The sequence below is a fragment of the Triticum dicoccoides genome, chromosome 6B, assembly GCF_002162155.2.
Source record: "Triticum dicoccoides isolate Atlit2015 ecotype Zavitan chromosome 6B, WEW_v2.0, whole genome shotgun sequence".
In the NCBI taxonomy this organism is placed as follows: domain Eukaryota; kingdom Viridiplantae; phylum Streptophyta; class Magnoliopsida; order Poales; family Poaceae; genus Triticum; species Triticum dicoccoides.
In genome coordinates, this window is record NC_041391.1 from 346185837 (window position 1) to 346197182 (window position 11346).

Sequence of the window (11346 nt, forward strand, 5' to 3'; positions counted from 1 at the left end):
GGCAATCGTCGATGGCGCGATGGTGGCCAAAGAAGGAGGAAGACGGCATCGATACCGGTGATGGAGAGGCGGAGAGCTCGAACTCGAGGGTGCTGGCGATGTAGTCGAGTATGACGGAGCTTTAGGACAAGTTACGAGCTTGCGGGAACGATGGAGAGCACGCAGGTGAGAAGATCCATGGAGACGGCGGCTCGGGTTCGTGTTGAGGAGAAGAGAGCGCCGCGAGGGAGAGGGGAAAGTGAGCTAGGGTTTCGGGGAGGAGGGGCCGGTCTCGGGGGCGACTAGTAGGCGGGCAAAGGGGACCGATGGCCGCCAGGCACGGGCATCGCCGGCGGATGGCCGCCACGGCACCCCTGCCTCCTGTAGCGGGAGGTGGGAGGTAAGCCAAGTTGGGCTGGTCCTTGGGGTGGCCTGGCCAGCTGGGCCGGTGGCCCAGGGGGGCTTTATTTTATTTTATTTTACTCTGTTCTGTTTGCTTTTGTTTTGTTTATCTTTTTACTCATCCTTTTCTGTTTTCTTTTAGTTTCTTTTTAAATTTAGTTTTACAAAAGTTACCACTAACACCTAAATTGGTATTAGCAAATATACTACCGCCACAATAATTATGTTACCCTAATAAAATAGTTTAACATTTTATTAATTGTAAAATGCATTTAATTAATTGTTTTTGCTGCTGTTTTATTTATTTTAGTGCATTAATTATTTTTGAGCACTTAGACAAATTATAAAAAGATGATTTCTCCACCAATATTTTCTATGGATTATTTGTCACAATTTGCACATTTTAGTTTAGACATTTTGAAAACTTTTGTTGTTTGCCTTTAATTTTGAATTTGAATTTGGAACGGTTTCGAATCAACGCGAGTTTATCAGGTGACGTGGCATCATTAGCGGGGATCACTGTAGCTTAATTGTCCAGGCGTCACAGCAAATCTGGCCCCTCAAACACCCGCGGGCGCGTCCGCGGACTCACGCGTCAAATAACACAATTCACATCTGGATACCTCAAATTAGAAATCTTAAATCCATATTATTACATGCAATGTAGCGATCTTTAAGAGGACCTCATCCGGTCATTGTGGCCATGTCTGATGGCCGGCTGCACTCACCATAGTGTTGCCCCAGTCACCGATAAGGTAGAGTAGGGCATGGGACACGAACCAGCTCACGGGACTCAAGGCACCGCCATCTCCCATGACTTACTCTTCCTCGCCGAAGCCCCTAATCCATTGGGTGCCGATGGATGTCGGGTCGATGATGGATCCGTCCTGGGGAGTTGGCGACGTCCCCCATGATGCGATTGTGGCGCCCCTACTGGTGCATCATACTGGGCGCTGGAGAATGTGACTCCGCCTCGCTGATGTCCACTTTGTCATGCGCCCGCTGCTACGCACGGTGGGCATGCCACACCATGTTTGCGTTGGATGTCGCCCACGATGCTTCCATGCCCTCGGCGCACCAACGGAGGGGTTGCGCGTCTCCCACCGTGTTGAGACGCCAGATTGACCACACTGCATCCGGTGAGGCAGCGACAACTGCCCTAGTGCCGGATGCATGGACCATTAGGGCGGACGCAATGTGTTGAGGATATAACTACTGAGTGTAAACCGCCCAGGAGGGGCCGGTTCACGCTCATCTATATTGAAGCCCATGAAGACAAAGAAGATGGTGCTCTACTATTAAAGCTTAGAGGCCAAGAGCCCAAAGGCGGATTAGGACCCATAGTTGTAAACCACCATAGTTGTATAACTTGTATTGTAAATTAGAGAAAGGAAGAGACCGAGCCCGACACTTGTATGAGCCGGCCTCGGGACTCTGTAAACCGGCCGGGCGTTCACCTGTGTATATAAAAGGACGACCCGGTGGCGGTTCAGGGACAAGAAACAACATCTCGAGAGATAGGTAAAGCGGATTCGCTCCCTGCTCATCGAGATCAAGCAATCCCAGAACAACTGGATCGTAGGCTTTTACCTTCACCGCAAGGGACTGAACCAGTATAAACTTCATGTGTCCCTTGTTCCGGTTTAACCCCTTTAAGCTAATCTCGTTGCGATGGCTCCACGACTAAGTCCTTCTGCTAGGACATCTCACGTGTTAATTCCACGACAGTTGGCACCCACCGTGGGGCTATCGCATGATGGTTTCGAGATCTTAAAGGGCTACTTTGAAGGACTCAAAGGGTACACGGTTGGCCGGATGACCAAGAGTCGTCGCGGCAAGCTTTACATCGACGACGCAGGCTGGGCCCCCGAGGCCGGCTCAATCGAGTATGGGTACCGGGTCCCCTTCGGCAGAATTCACGTTTTCATCGGCAAGATCGGCGAACCGGGCCCTGAGCCGGACATCTCCAACGACCTCATCGAAACGGCTCAGCGTGCAAATCTTACCCGAGTTCAGCCTGTCATGAAGCATGCGTTCGTATGGTTCATCCATGGTGCGGAATCTGAACCGGTGTTTGACGGTGATACGGCCATCTACTCAGATGGTGAATCATCCACTGGTGAAACCGAGTCACTGTATCAATTACAAGATGGCCGGATTGGGGGATATTCCGATGGCGACAGTATTCCGGGCCCCTTTGAACCGCCAAAACGGGTTGCAATCTTCATGGCCGGTACGCAGCCCACCATGCAATCTTCATCTACAGCAACAATGATCTCTGGATAGGCAGCCGCGGCAGGAGGCCCGGCGCGCCGGTCGGCTCAAGTTCTTGCCGGTTTGTTGGACGCTTTGACGACATTGTTTACCACGACAGTCACCCCGGAGACCCAAGATCAGCATAATGCGGATGTTACAAAACTGAAGGATTAGATAACTCAGGCCAAAGCGGACTTGGCGGCTGAGGAGGCCAGGTTGGCTGAGGAGCGGGCCGCTTTAGATGCCCAATCACAGCAGATCCAGGCACAGAATTACCGGCTTATGTTGGATCAGAACGCGTCAAATGAAGTAATGAGGAGGAAGTATCGGTCTCGTCTGCCGCCGGTTTATGAGGGTATGAATCTCTTCAATACACCAGGAGCCGGGCCTAGTAATCTGGCAGCAGTAAACCGGACCAAGGCACCTGGGGCGGCACCGGATCAGCCATGGGTGATGGACCCACCTCGACGGACGGACAACCCGCCGCAATACATAACAACGCCACCAGGTCACTTCTCTAGCCCTTTGGATAACATGATTGCTGCAGCGTCGCATTTGGCGGCTATTCCGATGGAGGGTGACTCATTAACGGCGGTTGAGACACGACGGGCCAGGGATCTTCTTCAAACCGCTATTGTGCAGCAGCAGGCTTACTCCTACAGCCGAGACAGAATACATTCAACCCCTCGTCCGAGCAAGAGTTATAGCAGGAACATGGACGAACTGGCCGTGTCAAGCAGTGCGCGACGTCGTGATGCCCCTCGAGGGCCTAATCCAGCGCACGGTGGTTTGAATGCACAGGATGTGGAGAACAATGGCAGAGCACGGCACGAGGCAGAGTTAGCAGCACAGTTGGCAGCGCAGTACTAGAATCAACCTGCTCCGGTTTAGCCAGCAGCATCAGTTGAACGTGGTTTGGCCTTTAGCTCTTGGGGAGTACCGTGCCACACCCCGGCTCTGCGTAATGTGCAGCTGCCCAAGGATTTCAAAGGTCCGCGTAAAGTGCCTAATTATACCGCTGATCAACCCCTCGAGGCGTGGGTTGAAAGTTATGAGATGGCAATGGAGATGCTAGATGTGGATGAAGCGGCATGTGCGAAATACTTCACCATGATGTTAGAAGGAACGGCTCGTACCTGGCCGAAGAGTCTGCCTGTTAACTCGATCGGCTCATGGGATGAGTTGAAGGCCAAATTTATAGCAAACTTCAAGGATACCTGCAAGCAACCTATGTCCATTGTAGATCTGGCGGCTTGTGTCCAAGGAGAGAATGAATCAACAACTCATTGGGTGCACCAGGTTTCAGAAATTTTGCATTCATCAGGCCGCATCAATCCTGACACGGCAATTGTGAACTTGGAAGGTAATTGCCGGTTTAAGTCACTGAAGATGAAGTTGGGACGGCTCAAGCGTCACTGCAATGATATGGGAACGCTCATGGCGGCTCTGGTTAAGTATGCTGATTCTGATAATACCAAGGACCCCGATTCTGATGAAGAAAAGCAGGAGAAGGGAAAGAAGAATGCTGGTACAAAAGGACAGCATAACCAGGCGAGCCACCGGAACAATGGTAAGCGTAAAGCGGACAATTCAGATTTTGTGGCTAACACCAATATGCAGGGCAATATGCAGCATCGTAAGGGTAAACCGCCCCAGCGCGGTGGAGGCATGAATCTGGAATGCTTGTTAAACCAGCCCTGCCCAAAGCACGGGACAAAGGAGGTTCCGGCCACGCACCTCTGGAAGGATTGTCATATCATGAGGGAATTCAAGAACTCTGATCTCTTCCGGTATGATCAGGGTCCATCCGGTGGTTCCGGTCCAGGGTTTCACGGGCCGGGTTACAGTGGTGGCGGTTCAAACTCAGGATTTCAGAATAATCACGACAATCAGAACAACCAAGGTGGTCACAATCAGCAGAGTAATCAGGGGAATCAGCAGCAGTCGGGTTACCAGAGCAACCCGAAGCAGTTAAATGGTGGACAATATCATGTCTTCACTACTAGTTTGTGCAAGCGCAATCAGAAGCTCCATAAAAGGGCAGTAAACTCTGTTGAGCCGGCAGTGCCCCGTTATCTACGCTGGTCTGAGCAGCCTATTGTTTGGAGTCGGGAGGATCATCCGCCCCGGGTTGACAATCCGGGCCACCTAGCTTTGGTGGTTGCACCGCAGGTTGGAGGTTATAAGTTCACCAAGGTGCTCATGGACGGAGGGAGCACTATCAATAACTTGTATTATGAAACCTTCGGGCGTATGGGGTTGACAGATAAGAATCTTAGACCGTCAAACACCGTTTTTCACGATGTGGTGCCTGGTAAATTGGCTTACCCAGTTAGTGAGATAGCTCTGGAGGTGGTTTTTGGAGATGATCATGATTCAAGATCCGAGATGGTGACCTTTGAGGTGGTCAAAATCAGAAGTCCGTACCATGCCTTGTTTGGACGGCCGGTTTATGCTAAATTCATGGCAAGGCCGTGTTATGTTTATCTACAGCTAAAGATGCCGGGTCATAAGGGGACCATCATGGTTCAGGTAGCCGTAAGATTGCGCTGGAGTGTGAGGAAGGTGATGCAGCTTATGCTGAATCGGTTTGTGCAATGGAGGAGTTGAAGGTTTGTAAGGACAAGTTGATCCGGCAGACATGACTTCTCTAAAGAAGCGCACTATAGAGCATGATCCAGCTTTGAAGTTTAAATTAGCTGATGAGACCAAATTTGTTGATTTTGTTCCTGGCGATTCATCCAAGTAGTTCAGCATCAGCGTCAACTTGGATCCGAAATAGGAAAGCGCGCTCATCGAGTTCATCCGTGAGAACCGGGACATCTTTGCATGAAAACCTTCTGACATGCCAGGTGTACCGAGGGAACTCGCTGAGCACACTCTTAATATTGATCCGAAGTTCAAACCGGTCAAACAGTTTCTTCGCCGTTTTAATGAAGAGTAGCGCAAGGCCATTGGTGAAGACGTAGCCCGGTTGTTGGCAGCAGGGTTTATTGTGGAAGTGTTTCACCCAGAGTGGTTGGCTAATCCGGTGCTGGTACTTAAGAAAAATGGCACTTGGCCGATGTGTGTGGATTACACAGATTTGAACAAAGCTTGCCCAGCTGATCCCTTTGCCCTCCCTCGTATTGATCAAATCATTGATGCTACGGTGGGTTGTGAGCGTTTGAGTTTCTTGGATGCTTATTCTGGTTATCATCAGATCAAGATGGCAGTTAAGGACCAGGAGAAGACAACTTTCATCACTCCCTTTGGAGCCTTCTGTTATGTGTCTATGCCCTTTGGGCTCAAGAGTGCCCAGGCAACTTATCAGTGCTGTGTGCAGAACTGTCTTCATACTCAGATTGGGCGCAATGTTCAGGCTTATGTGGATGATATTGTGGTGAAATCCAGGAAAGCGGAGACACTCATAACAGATTTGCACGAAACTTTTGATAATCTGAGAGTTTATAAAATGATGCTCAATCCGGCTAAGTGTGTCTTTGGTGTACCAACTGGAAAACTCTTGGGTTTCCTGGTGTCCAACCGGGGCATTGAGGCTAATCCGGAAAAGATCAAGGCTATCACATCCTTGGCTAAACCAGCATGTGTGAATGATGTTTAACGTTTGGCGGGTCGTATCGTGGCTTTGAGCCGGTTTATCAGCAGATTGGGAGAAAAAGCGATCCCTCTATATCAGATGTTAAAGAAGATAGATAGTTTTGTTTGGAGCGATGCTGCTGATGCGGCGTTCGAGGACTTAAAGAAGCAGTTAGCTGAACCGCCGGTTCTTGCTGCTCCAGTTGATAAGTAGCCACTATTGTTATACATGGCTGCTAATGCCCGGGCTGTCAGTGTAGCTATTGTGGTGGAGCGCAAGGAGGCTGGGAAGGAGTACCCGGTTCAAAGGCCGGTTTATTATATCAGCGAAGTGCTCATTGAGTCAAAGCAAAGATACCCGCATTGGCAGAAGCTGGCATATGGGGTTTTCATGGCAAGTCGGAAGCTTAAACAATACTTTCAAGGTCATCCCATCACAGTGGTCAGTTCTGCTCCTTTGGGGGATATAATCTAGAACAGGGAAGCAACTGGCCGGGTTGCTAAGTGGGCTATTGAGCTTGGACCACACGGTTTGAAGTATATGCCCCGAACAGCTATCAAGTCCCAGGATCTTGTGGATTTCATTAATGATTGGACAGAGTTGCACACACCGGAAGACAAACCAGAGAACACATACTGGACTATCCACTTTGATGGGTCTAGGCAATTGGAGGGCTCGGGGGCTGGGGTTGTCCTTACTTCCCCTCCAGGTGATAAAATTCATTATGTTCTTCGCTTAATGTTCCCTCGTACTAACAATGCAGCTGAGTATGAGGCCTTACTCCATGGTCTTCGACTGGCTAAGGAGATGAATTTAAGCCAGGTACGATGCTTTGGAGACTCGGACCTGGTGGCTCAACAAGTTTCGGGTACTTGGGATTCTAAGGATCCACTCATGGCGGCTTACCGATGAGAGGTGGATATTGTCGCTGGTCACTTCAAGGGTTATCAAGTGGAGCACATTGATCGGTGCAAAAATGAGGCGGCTGATGCTTTATGCTGGCTGGGATCTCAGCATAAACCGATGCCGCCCAATACCTTTCTGGATGTCTTGCATAACCCGTCAATTCAGTTGCCTACAGAGGAGGACCTTGCCATTCCTGATCCGGAGGCACAGTTGGTGGCCGCTTTACACATTATTTCGGATTGGACGGTTCCATACTTGGCGTATATGAACCGGGGCGAGTTACTAGAAGATGCAGTTTTGGCCGGACAGATAGTCCGGCGGTCCAAGTCCATGGTTATTCACAACGGCGAGTTACACCATTGCAGTGTCTCTGGTGTGTTCCAGCGCTGTATTTCTCCTGAAGAAGGCCGTGAGATTTTACAAGAGATCCACGAAGGAGACTGTGGTCATCATGCCGGTTCAAAATCCTTGGTTGCTAAAGCGTTTCGTCATGGTTTCTATTGGCTGACGGCTCATGCTGATGCTGAAGACTTGGTGAGGCGGTGCGATGGTTGTCAGAAATTCTCACAACGAGCTCATGTTTCGGCTCAGGAGCTACGGATGATTCCCATGACTTGGCCGTTTGCTACTTGGGGGCTTGACATGGTAGGGCCTTTCAAGCGATCCAAAGATAAGAAGACCCACCTGTTGGTGGCAGTTGACAAGTTTACTAAATGGGTTGAAGCGGAGCTAGTAAGCAAGTGTGACGCAGCCACGGCGGTTCAATTCATCAAAAAGGTGATCTTCCCTTTCGGTTTTCCACACAAGATTAACACAGATAATGGCACGAACCTCTCCAATGGCGAGATGGAGGATTTTTTTCAACGAGAGCACATCCGGCTTGATGTGCCATCTGTGGCTCACCCCCAATCTAATGGTCAAGCTGAGAGAGCCAATCAGGAAATCTTGAAGGGTTTCAAGCCCCGGCTTATGATTCCTTTGAAGAGGATGCCAGGTTGTTGGGTGGAGGACCTACCATCTGTGTTATGGAGCATAAACACCACCCCAAACCGATCTACAGGTTATACACCTTTCTTCATGGTTTATGGGGCAGAGGCGGTACTCCCAAGTGATATCCGTCATGACTTGCCCTGGGTTGCCAATTATGTTGAAGCGGACAACGAGCAAGCACGTCAAGAAGCACTGGACTTGTTAGATGAACAACGGGACATGGCGTTGGCTCGTTCAGCAGTTTATCAACAAGACATGCGGTGTTATCACAGCCGCCGGGTTAAAACAAGAACCTTTCAAGAAGGCGACTTAGTGCTCCGGCTCATCCAGGATCAGACCGATATGCACAAGTTATCCCCACCTTGGGAAGGGCCCTTTGTTTTCAGCAAGAATCTGCACAACGGATCATACTACCTCATCGACGTTCGCGAGCACAAAGACACAAGCAAATCGGAGGAGGAGACCCGTTGGCCGTGGAATATCGCTCTTCTACGGCCTTACTACACCTGAGCCATAGGCTCTCATTATGTACATATTTTGACAATGTATATATTATGATCAATATAATAAACCGGCATCCTTGCTAAAAGCGGGGCCTCTGTCGTTCTTCCAATATTTATTGGTTACAAGGGGGCTTCTGCTTACAAAGCGACGTCCTGTTTGTCCGTTAAACTGGCTATCATGCCACAATAAAGCTTGGGAGCTTCACACCAAAGGGGCCAAAGAGAGTACTGTTGCTAAAAGCATAACTCAAACATAGGCACCCATTGAACACAGCTCACAAAGTTACTTGGGGGCTCTTTGTGCAAAGCAACAAAGAGTTTGAAATGACCCTTGTAATTGGCTATCGACCCACGGCTTGGAAGCCTGGTGTATTCACCTAAAACCCTGGGTTAACCTGCCTTCATCAAGTAAGCCACTCCTATCCAGGTAATCCTGGCATGACCCGCCGAACATTTGACAAGTCAACCTTATACAGACCCTGAACTTGTCAAAGTAAAAACGATGATTGGTTAGTTGGAGGCCCATCTTAAAAGGCTTTGTCAAATGGTTTAACTCAGCGGCCTGGCAGCCCACGAAAAGCCTCGAATTTGGGCCTGGCAGCCCTTGAAAAGCCTCGACTACAAGTTTTATTTGATTTTGTTTTTGCAAAGTTTCATCTCTTTTGATAAAGTTCTCAGTTAAACCGGTGTCTATTGACCCGGCCAGACTATATGTCATTACATCAACCCGGTGTTTCTTAACCCGGCGTGGCTTACAGTTATCAGTTGTTGGCCGATAATCAATTATGAACTGGCATTTCTTAATCCGGTCTGGCATTGACTATAAGTCGCCAGGATGATCATCCGGTGTTTATCATAACCTGGCATGGCTTATTACGCACCAGCACAATGCGGTGGGCATTTTCAAACATTCAAGGTTTGGGTTATCACCCTTATTACATAAAGGTGGTAAGCCAACAAAAGTTGATTTAATATCGCAGGTATGATATATTTCATATCTCATTACTTTATAACCTTGGTTATGAGAATTCTGGTTCTGTATTGGGTATCATAACCCGTCCGACGGTAAACCGCCAGGACATGTTTAAGATTTTCAAATGCAGAAGGTAGGATCTTATAAGAAGTACCAAGGAAAATAAAGCAAGCATAGCAAAAATCATGCTGGATTACAATATCAGGTAGCAGTGCACGATGGCAGAAGATCAAAGTATTTCAACTAGCCTATTACAAGGCACTTTGATGCCCAAAAGAATACTTGTTTGTTACCCACAACGCTATATGTGAAAATCAAACCGGCTGGCGGATTATGATTCATCACCAGGATGATGTGAAGTTGAAGGATCATCTCGTGTCGGTTCAACCTCCTCCTCCTCACCCAGTGGTTGGAAGTCAAGGGTGGCCCAATCAATCCTGGTTAAGGCTTGGAAGACAGCCTCGTTGCTTATAAGATTCGATGGTTCAATGTCAGGGGCATAGGTGTGCTTACGAATTGGAGGGATAAGATTCTGTGCTTCTTTCACAGCTGCATCAACCCGTCTGTTGTTTGTGTCATAGCTGGACCGATAGACTGACAAGTCAACCTCTTCGGCCAATTGGCTTGCCAGCGGGCACATCTCTTTTGTCAGGGCTTTGAGGGCTTCATTATCAAAGTCTGATCCGTCTTCTTGTTGGCCAGGATAGCCCTTTCGATATCTGCTAGATCAAGATCAGCAATCCAAGCTTTGGCCTGAGTTAGTGCTATTAAAGCGCCAGCTCTTGCAGCAGATCGCTTTACCTCTTCCATCTGGGCCGGGGTCATAGATAATTTGGTCAACGTATCTTTGATCAAGATTTGTGCTGGTTTGTTTAAGGAGGCCGCATAGATGACTCGTTGAGCACCAGTATACAATTGTTCTATCAACGTGTAGGCTGCTTTCAACTTCACCTGCATGTCCGAGCCCAGATGAGCAACACGACTACCTGCAAACGGTTTAAGAATTTGCTGTTAAACCGGCAACTTCAAAAATGTTTAAGGAAGATGCTCACAAAGAGTACTTACCAAATATTGCTGAAGTCATAGCATTGACTTGATGCTTTAGCCCAGTTAGCTCCTCTGCCACCGGTTTGAGAGCTACTTCGGCATCTTCAGCCCGCTTTAATAGAGCAGCTTTTTCTGTTTCCCAATTCGCCCGCTTACTTTTGAAACCATCCTTCAATTGCTCCATGGCAGTCAAAGCGCCCTACAGTTCATCTTTGGCCTTGGAGGTTTATGTTTGCTGGGACTTAATGTTTTCTTGAAGATCGGCAATTTGGGTATCTTTGTTGCTCAAGTCAGCCTGCAAAAGACAGATGATGAAGATGTTAAGATTTTTTCTCAAAGTCCCAAGCACATAACAAGTTATACACTTGGCACTTGGGGGCTAATGTGGATTGTTTCTTTTTGACTATTATTCAAAGTCCCAAGGCTCAATACAAGTATTAATCTTGGCACTTGGGGGCTAATGTGTAATTGATCGAACAAGTCAAAGGTGAAGGAATTCAACAAGGACATGTTTTGAACAGAAAGTCCCGGTTCATCTTACAGAGGTAAACCGGCCCTTGGGGGCTAAATAGTTGAAGTCTTTTTTATCCAAAGTCCCGGTTCATCTTGAAGAGATAAACCGTCCCTTGGGGGCTACAATGGAGTTGACATACATTACAAGAAAATTTAAAGTGTTTGGAAGTTACCTCATAGCGCTCCTTCATCATGTT